This window comes from Dermacentor variabilis, chromosome 3 (genome assembly GCF_050947875.1).
Source record: "Dermacentor variabilis isolate Ectoservices chromosome 3, ASM5094787v1, whole genome shotgun sequence".
NCBI lineage: Eukaryota > Metazoa > Arthropoda > Arachnida > Ixodida > Ixodidae > Dermacentor > Dermacentor variabilis.
In genome coordinates, this window is record NC_134570.1 from 122488474 (window position 1) to 122498591 (window position 10118).

Sequence of the window (10118 nt, forward strand, 5' to 3'; positions counted from 1 at the left end):
ATAAGGAAAGTGCGTTTTAAGTTCTATTGGGGACACAATTGCCCAGGCGACGCTCGACCGTCTGCAGCGAATTGTATTGCAACGCTGCGCTGTCTGCCGGGATAAGTCGCGCTATGGCCTAGAGGTCGCCGGACAGCGTGGGCCGCTAATGGGCCACGTATGTGCTTACCTGCGGTTTCGAGTGAAGACGGTGGCGCGGCTGATCCCAGCAGACAGCGCAGTGCTGCAATTCGGCTGATGGTAACGCGTCTCCTGGGCAATTGTGACCCCGATAGAACACCAACACTCTCTCGGTGGGGTTTTAATACTTTACCCATATGTCTTGTGCCATCTACTGCTTTTCACAATTGTTCCGACTTTCCTCAGCTACCAACAACAAACTTGGAGAAGCACTCCCCGCCGGGGCATCTGCGTACGCAGGCGTCCAACAACGCAACAGAGAATATATCATTCAAGGAGGCACGCAGGCGGGTTTCATACCTGTCCAAGAAAACCTTTGCCGATGTGACGCGCCAGGGGGCAGCGACACAAAGGCTTGCGGCGGCTGTCCGATCCACAAGCAGTGAGTCGGCAGTTACGCCGTCTGCCCCCGCGGCGGTTGCAGCTAGCGCTGCTCCACCAACCCAGCAGAAGGGACCATCGACCCCCAAAGGTGGGCGCAGACAAAGCTGCCCCAACCTCCCCGGCCCCCTCCAGCGCTGGCAACAGCCGGCGCAGCCAAATCCCACAGGGAGCCCCATCGATCTCCGGGCTGGTCGGCGCAGGGGTCTTGCCTTCCGAGGTGAGACTGTCTCGAAAAACTTCTCGCTCGCAAGAGCGCGTGTCCAGCGCCTCACCAGACGCAATAGACACTACACCTATCCTCACGGCATACCAAGCGCTTAAGGAGCGGCGAGGCTCCCTCGAACGCTCCAGAAAAGGCAAAACCCCGGTTACAGGGCCTCGAAAGAGCTCTGTAATCTAAAGCATCGCTTCCGTTTCCATACACACAGCACCTATTTACTTCCAATATGGATACACAAATTATTCAATGGAACGTCATCAAGGTCTCCTTAGAAACCTTGATGTGCAAACCATGGAGATGCGCATCCACAAACACAATCCAAAAGTGCAGTGTTTACAGGAAACACACCTAAAATCAAAATACACGAACTTTCTCCGACAGTACACAACTTTTCTCAAAGATCGCGATGGTGCTGTCGCATCATGAGGCGGTGTTCCATAAAAGCATTGCGTGTCTACTTTTACAGCTACAAACGCCTCTTGAAGCAATGGCGGTTCGAGCTGTTCTCCTAGACAAACTCATGACCATTAGCTCACATTAGATTTCACGCACTTTAGAACGACTATTTGTAAGGCCCCTTTATAGCCACATCACACCAACTTCATAGAGATCATAATTAGGCTGCAAACTCAATGCGGTCTTTAGTCATACTTGGCTCTTGCGCCATTAAACATCAAACATTCATTCATTGATTGGAGAAGCACTGCTGCAGGCTTCAGTGAAAGATGCAACTTCCCCAATTGCTCGGCGCAGGTGACGGCAAACACGTCAAATACAGGCGCCACCACACTCGGGCAGCCTGTATTACAACTACAAGGTATGTTATTGCCATTATTGGCTGTTTACTTGTGATTATTATATGTGCATGCTATTATTATAATCGATATGGTTATCTGCATGACGTGCACTCATGATGCCGACCTGTTAAATAGCGACACTACGCCCAGTACAATGTATTCTTTATCCTTTCTCTTTCTACTAATGACTGACACATGTGATTGTTAATAAATTACTGACGCTCTCATTCTAGTTCACTGTATATTTAGTTTATTTTGGTAGTGATGGCCCGGTGCTACAAATAAGTACCTCTGGGCACATATAGCGAACTCATCAAATAATGTGAATAAATAAATCGCTTACAGTCTATGTACGATGAGGTGTTTGCATTGTGGCGCATTATCTTTACAGGGCACTTACTCTATAGTGCTGATGGCTGTGGCTGACAGCGACTTGAAGTTTGTTGCTGTTGATGTCGGTGCATATGACAGGCAGAGTGACGGAGGCACACTGAGTGCTTCAAGACTTGGAAAGTGCCTTGAAAACGGCACGCTTGGCGTCCCTCCCATACAGGCGTTGCCCAACACAAGCACATTAGCTCTTGATGTTTTTGTTGGAGACGAGGCTTTCCAACTACGGCAAGACTTCTTACGGCCTTATTCGGGGAGGCATCTAACTGAGGGGAAAAGGATATTTAACTACCGGCTCAGCAGGGCAAGGTAAATGTTCCAGGCAGTTGCTTTACACTGTAGCGAGAAATTTACAATGAAAGCTAATATGTTTTTTTTTTTATTTAAGGAGGTGCGTCGAGAACACATTTGGCATCATGGTGTCAAGATTTAGGGTATTTTGTCTTCCCATCAACCTACTACCTGAAAACTTCGACTACGTGGTGATGGCCTGCTGTGTCTTCCATATTTCTTGTGGGAGGATCAGGTCTACCTATCCCGCAGCCACAAGGACGAGGCAACCAGTGGCCTGCAGCATGCGAATGGTGGTCAAGCAATGTTTCCCTTACCTGTAGGCCACAACTGTAAAGGACATGTTCTGTAAGTGTAAGTGGACATGTTCTGGACAAGTGTAAGGGACATGTTCTGCGAATATTTTATGAGCCCACAAGGTACTATCCCGTGGCAGCGAGCCTATGCTGGGCTACGAACGTGAACACCTTTCTGCTAGAGACCAACACAAACATAAGGTGCACTAACAACTTAAGATTTGTGGAATATGCTGAGTAAATGCTGGCTGACAAGCAATAAACCGAAGAACAAGAACTTGTGTACAGGAAACGCATTCATCTCTGATGGAGGCCATGCTGAAACAAAGTTCTCCCAGCATTTTTAGATCTACAGCTTTCATAATTTCTCTAAGCACCTAGCATCTTCCTCTACAATGCACTCTTAGATGTTTCAACATCTGAGTGCACATGGTAGAGGAAGAAGCTGGCATTCTGTCTACATCTGGTGAACAGCTGCATAGAGAAAAGTTTTTGCTTTTTTGTTTATGTTTCGTTTATTGCTCGTCACGCAGTTTTTACTCAGCTTGTTCATTTAACTTTGGGTTGTTTGACCACCTCGGTTTTCTTGTCCATCTTGCAGCCACGCTATTCTAGATTATTTTAGAACACAATAAGTCACTGTGATTGCATTTATGATGCATACCGGTAGCACATACCCCTTCATCCATTAATGTTACTCGGCCCAGAACCGCTATTTGACACCAATGCAGTCCTAAGTTATCTGAAAGATGTTGTATTGCATGTTGTTAGCCCCACATGTTCGTAGCGTGTCCTCTCTTCAGAGGATGGCGCTGTGATAGTTCTTTCGTATAGCACGTGCCTCTAGGCCCTTGTGTTTCAAGGGCTCCGGCAAGGCAACAGTGCTCCAGGTATTTTTACCATCTCATATATTTTCAACTCTATGTCATTCTTTTACGATGGATTTTAATGTTCATAGCATTCGTCAATTGTCATCGCCATAATTTTATAGCACGTAGATTTTACGCACTTTACAGCGACTATTTTTAGGCCACTTTACAGCCAAGTCACATCTTCCATAATACATCGTTAACACTACCACTTGTCATGGCGCTCTTTGGCCAAACCTGGCCCTTGCGCCATAAAACACTATACATCATCATCATTGCATTTCTGATGCTTATATGTCATCACCATCATCACCAGCTTATTTTATGTCCACTGCAGGACGAAGGCCTCTCCCTGCGATCTCCAATTACCCCTGTCCTGCGCCAACTGACTCCAATTAGCGCCCGCAAGTTTCCTAATTTCATTGCCCCACCTATCTTGTGCCATCCTCGAGTGTCTCCCATTCTGTAACCCTAATGGTCCACCGGTTATCTAGCCTCCGCATTACATGACCTGCCCAGCTCCATTTTTCTTTTAATGTCAATTAGAATATCGGCTACACTCGTTTGCTCTCTATTCCTAATCGCTCTGTTTCTGTCTCTTATCGTTTCGCCTAGCATTCTTCGTTCTATCTCTCCTTGCGCGGTCCTTAACTTGTTCTCCAGCTTCTTTATTAGTCTCCAAGTTTCTGCCCCATATGGCAGCGCCGGTAGAATGCATTGATTGTACACCTTGCTTTTGAATGATAGTGGAAAGCTTCCAGTCAGATCTGACAATGTCTGCCACATGCACTCCAACCAATTTTTACTCTTTTGTAAATTCCCGTCTCGTGAAAAGGGTCCCCTGCGAGTAATTGACCAAGATAAACATACTCCATCACAGACTCTAGAGGCTGACTAGTGATCTTGAACTCTTGTTCCCTTACCAATCTATTCATCATTATCTTTGTCTTCTGCATATTAATTTTCACCTTGTTGATCAGTTCTGACAGTTCCGCGAGTTTATTTATTTATTTTTTTATTTATTTACATTACCCCTAAGGGCCCTCACACGAGGGTATTACATACGGGGGGGGGGGGTCACGAACATGAAATATACACAAGAAATAAAACTACATCAAATAAACATACACACAAGCAACATAAAATAAATAGATATGAACAAGGGGTATATGCACTTAGTCATGAAAACACAAGAACATTTTACATATGTTAATATGTGCATATAACCATAAGTAATATCTAATCTGCTACCACTAACCGTTTTCTTGCAACAAAGTTTGGAAAGATGGTAAGTTAACTTCAGTAGCTATGCGTGATGGTAGGTTATTCCATTCTATTATTGTGCGAGGAATAAATGATTTTGCGTAGAGCGACGAGCGACACATTATGCGTTTTACTTTGTTAGCGTGGTCACGGCGCGGGAAAACTGCAGGGGGTGGTGAAAAGAAGTCTTCGTGAAGCGTGGAATGGTGATAAAGTTTATGAAATAAGGTTAGGCGAGCAAACTGGCGTCGACGTGATAATGATTCCAAGTGGGCACGTTGTTTTAACGATGTGACGCTGGTGAAGCGTGAATAATCGGAAAAGATGAAGCGAACAGCACGGTTTTGCAGGGATTAAATGTTGTTGATTATGTATGCTTGATCGGTATCCCATATGGCAGAAGCATATTCAATTTTTGGGCGGATCAGCGTGATATAAGCAAGTTTTTTTAAGCGTGAAGGTGCGTGCTTGAGGTTACGCTTAGGAAAACCGAGTGCTCGGTTAGCTGATGCTAAGACGGTGTTAATATGCTAATGCCAAGTTAAGTCAGACTGAATATGAAGGCCAAGATACTTGTAAGTTGGCACAAGTTCTACTCTAGCATTATTGAGAAAGTAGGTGGTAGGAAGTCGAGTGGAATGGTTGGTAAATGACATTAGCTTGGTTTTAGACGTATTTAAAGACATTAACCACGAAGAGCACCAAGCGGTCACCGCATCAAGATCAGTTTGTAAGGAAAGTCGGTCAGCGTCATTACTAATATTACGATATATAACACAATCATCTGGGAATAATCGAATTCGAGATGAGACACATTTGGGTAGATCATTAATAAAAATTAAGAAAAGTCTGGATTAATATCTCGAGCCCTGGGGGACTCCAGATATTAAAGGAACAGAAGAAGAGTTACAGCCATTAGCACAGGTAAATTGTTGTCTGTTGGAGAGAAAATCTTAAATATTCACCCAAACGTTCTTGCATGGATTAAAGTGTGTTAATTTGAGTAGATCACTAATAAAAATTAAGAAAAGTAGGGGACCGAGGACGCTGCCCTGGGGGACTCCAGATATTAAAGGAACAGAAGAAGAGTTACAGCCATTAGCACAGGTAAATTGTTGTCTGTTGGAGAGAAAATCTTTAATCAATGCATGAACGTTAGGGTGAATATTTAGGTGTGTTAATTTGATTAGAAACCTGTGATGAGGAACGCGATCAAAAGCTTTAGAGAAGTCAAGAAACACTGCGTCAACTTGGAATCCTTCGTTAAATGCGGAAAATATAGCGTTAGTAAATCCGGCGAGCTGAGTGTCGCATGAATAACCCCTGCGAAAACCGTGCTGGTACTTGAAGATGATATGATCTTCTAGGTAGTTGATGACTTGTGTGTGTATGACGTGCTCGAGAAATTTACATATGTTGCTAGTTAATGAGATAGGACAATAGTTAAGTGGGACAGAGCGATCACCTAATCTAAATATTGGTATTACTTTAGCTATTCGCGAGTCATGAGGAATAAGGCCAGATGATAATAATTGTGAAAACCCGGCTGATAACACTTGAAAAATGTTTAAAGAAGCGTTTTTAAGTACCTTGTTATTGAAACCAAGGTGATCAGAGCTAGTAGTAGTTTTGAGGTTATTCAACAGGGCAAGAATACCAGAATCACTGATGACAATTTCTGGCATGGAAATGTTAGGCAATGGCTCTAACATAGGCGAAGAAATTATATCTTCATTGGTGAATACTGATGAAAATGCATCGTTTAGAAGCTGCGAACACTCAGTTTCAGTGACTGCTTGTCCGTCAGCATTAATTAGTGCTATATCAGGATAGGAACTCGGGTTGATAATGCGCCAGAATCTATGAGAATTATTAGTTAACATGGTAGACAGGTCATGAGTGAAGAAATTACGACGGGTTGTTCTAAGCAGGGACTGATACTCTTTATCACAATTCCCCGCAGGGGCGTCTGCGCAAGCAGGCGTTTGGTGCGTTGCGACACCACGTACCTGAGCACACGAGGGTTGGACCCTCCCGCGTGTAGCCGTGCGCGGCTTAGCCGTGTCCGGGGAAAGGGGGATCCTGGGGGTTGAGCCGATGCCGGGTGTTTGGACCTTTAAGGCCCCCCGGTGGAGGCAACACACCTCTTTGGCCTCTGCTTCACGTAGACGGCACCCCCGGACTGACCCACCCGGGGGAAATCGGCAGTCGCCTTTTCCTGTCTCTCTCTTCGCACATCTTCGTCTTTCCCTCTCCCTTTTAGTCTTTCCTGTCTTCTTTTTTTTTCTGATAACTTCCAACATTCCTGGCGGCGAGGGTTAACCTGGTGTGGTATGACCTACCTTGGTTATAACATATGTGGTTATAGCGACGATGTACAGTTGGCATGGCAGGGCTTGTTTCACCACATACCTTGCCTTGTCCCCTTGTTGGGCTCGGTGGTGGGTGACTGGCATCGTTGCTGAATACTCAATATATTTCATGGGAACTTCCAACCCTTTTTCAACCGATCGTCCCTCTAAAAGGGGGCGCACCGATGCTACATTTCAGTTTTCTCTAAAACCCACTCAGACTTTCCCGAAATTTCACGTTGTACACAGTGAGAAACATGACAAGAAGGCAAGAACGATTTCACCATTCATTGTGGCGAAGTATCTTACAGAGACCATTGGAGGCGGCTATAAGATCACCAAGCTGGCCAGTGGGGACCTATTACTTGAACTGAAAGACAAAGCACAACATGACAAGCTAACGAACCTTGTACAACTTGGAGACATCCCTGTCAGTGTAACAGCACACCGAACCATGAATACGGCCAAAGGCGTAATCTCTGACACCGACTTGATGGACTTGACCGATGAAGAACTCCTGGAAGGATGGAAGGATGAAAATGTAATAAACGTACAAAGAATAAAGATCAGACGGGACAACAAGGAGCTGCCAACTAAACACCTAATCGTAACCTTTGGCTCTAGCACGTTACCAGAGACATTAGAAACTGGATATATCAAAATCAGAGTACGACCTTACATCCCCAACCCGCGACACTGTTTTAAATGCCAGAGGTTTGGCCACGCTTCCCAGAGCTGCCGAGGGCGGCTAACATGTGCGAAATGCGGCATCAATGATCACTCTGCAGATGACTGTAAGGCTGAGCCCCGTTGTAGTAATTGTAACGGTGGCCACCCTGCATATTCACGATCATGCGCAGTCTGGAAAAAAGAAAAAGAAATAATTACGATAAAGGTAAAAGAAAACATAACTTTCAGAGAAGCAAGACAACGCATCTCACCAACATTTGCACAGAGCACATCTTTCGCCGAAGTGGTACGTCGGGGGGCAGTACCACAACGGCACTTGGCGGACGCCAGCGCCACGCATAGCGAGCGTGCGGCAACGCCACCCGCCCCCATGGTGGGAGCAGCGAAGGCTGCCCTACCTCTCCCGAATTTGTCCACAGTGGAGGCCTCTGCTGGTGCTGGCACCAGTCAGCCCAGCTCCGAGGTCAAGACAAACCCACCAACCACCAGGACGGTGGGCTCCAAGGCCTTGTCTTTAGAGACAAAGCCTTCGCGTAAAACACACCGCTCGCAAGAGCGCGTGTCCAGTGCCTCTCAAGAGGCCATGGACACAACACCCAGTCAGAAGGCGCAGTTGACGCCTAAGGAGCGGCGCGACATTGTCGACCGCTCCAGGAAAGACAAAACTCCAATTACAGGGCCTCAAAAGGGCGCTGTAAGCTAAATCAAGTCCTCTTTGACACATAGCACAACATTTATTTTAATATGGATACACTGATTATTCAGTGGAATATCAGAGGCCTGCTTTGCAACCTCGATGATATCCAAGAACTCCTTAATCAACTAACTCCTAAAGTGCTGTGTGTCCAAGAGACTCATTTGAAATCTAAACACAAACACTTCCTACGTCAGTATGTTATTTTTCGGAAGGATCGCGATGATGCCCTCGCATCATCCGGCGGCGTAGCCATCATAGCTGACAAATCTATAGCCTGTCAACACTTACGGCTACAAACACCCCTTGAGGCAGTGGCCGTTCGTGCTGTACTTTTAAATAAACTGATCACCATTTGCTCTTTATACATACCGCCGCATTTTCAGCTTCACAAACAAGAATTCCAAACATTAATAGATCAGTTACCCGAACCATATCTTGTGCTTGGAGATTTAAATGCTCACAGCAACCTATGGGGCGACTCGCGCTGCGACGCGAGAGGTCGCTTGATTGAACAGTTCCTTTTTTCTTCAGGTGCATGTCTTTTGAACGGGAAGGAGCCCACGTATTATAACATGGCAAACAAAACATACTCCTCAATAGATCTTAGCATATCATCTCCTACTCTTCTACCTTACTTTAAATGGAAAGTTATTAAAAACCCATACGGGAGTGATCATTTCCCTGTAGTTCTAAGCACACCAATGACTAATGAATGCCTTCCACAATTACCTCGCTGGAGAACTGACTCGGCTGACTGGGAAACGTTCAAAAAGCTTGCTTGTTTATCCTGGGACGACATGTGTGCTTTAAGCATAGACGCTGCGGTTGAATATTTTACGGCTTTTCTCCTTGACACCTCCAAATGTATTCCTGTAACAAGTGGATTGTCCACAAAACGCCGTCTTCCATGGTGGAACGATAAGTGTCGAAAAGCGCGAAAGAAGCAAAACAAGGCATGGGGTTTACGTCGGGATTCTCCGACAGCAGAAAATCTAGTCAATTTCAAGCAGGTCAAATCCCAGGGTCGAAGAACGCGGCGACAAGCTAGAAGAGAGAGTTGGAGAAAGTATATATCAGGCATTAACTCCTACACTGACGAAACAAAGGTTTGGAATAGAGTTAATAGAATAAAGGGTTGACAGTCTTACTCTCTGCCTTTAGTGAATACTCAAGGCGACAGCATGGAAGTTCAGGCGAACTTTCTTGGCGCACATTTCGAACAGATATCCAGCTCGTCGTACTACTCTGAAACATTCCAAAAGTACAAAAGGCAAATAGAAGGACAACCATTAGAACGGAAAAGCACAAAATACGAGGCATACAATAGACCCTTTTGCATGGCAGAGCTTCAGGCAGCCCTAAACAGCTGCAACCAATCTGCCCCCGGATCTGACCGCATCCTATATGAAATGCTTAAACACCTGCCGCCTGAAACACAAAAAACTCTTCTTTGTCTCTACAATTCTATATGGTCGTCCGGCTGCATTCCCTCTGCTTGGAAAGAGGCCATCATAATTCCTGTTTTGAAACAGGATAAGGACCCTTCTTTGGCAAATAATTATAGGCCTATAGCATTGACGAGCTGCTTATGCAAAGTTTTTGAAAAGATGGTAAACAGTCGCCTGGTACATTATCTAGAAATTAACAAGAAATTAGATCCATATCAATGTGGCTTTAGAGAAGGCAGATC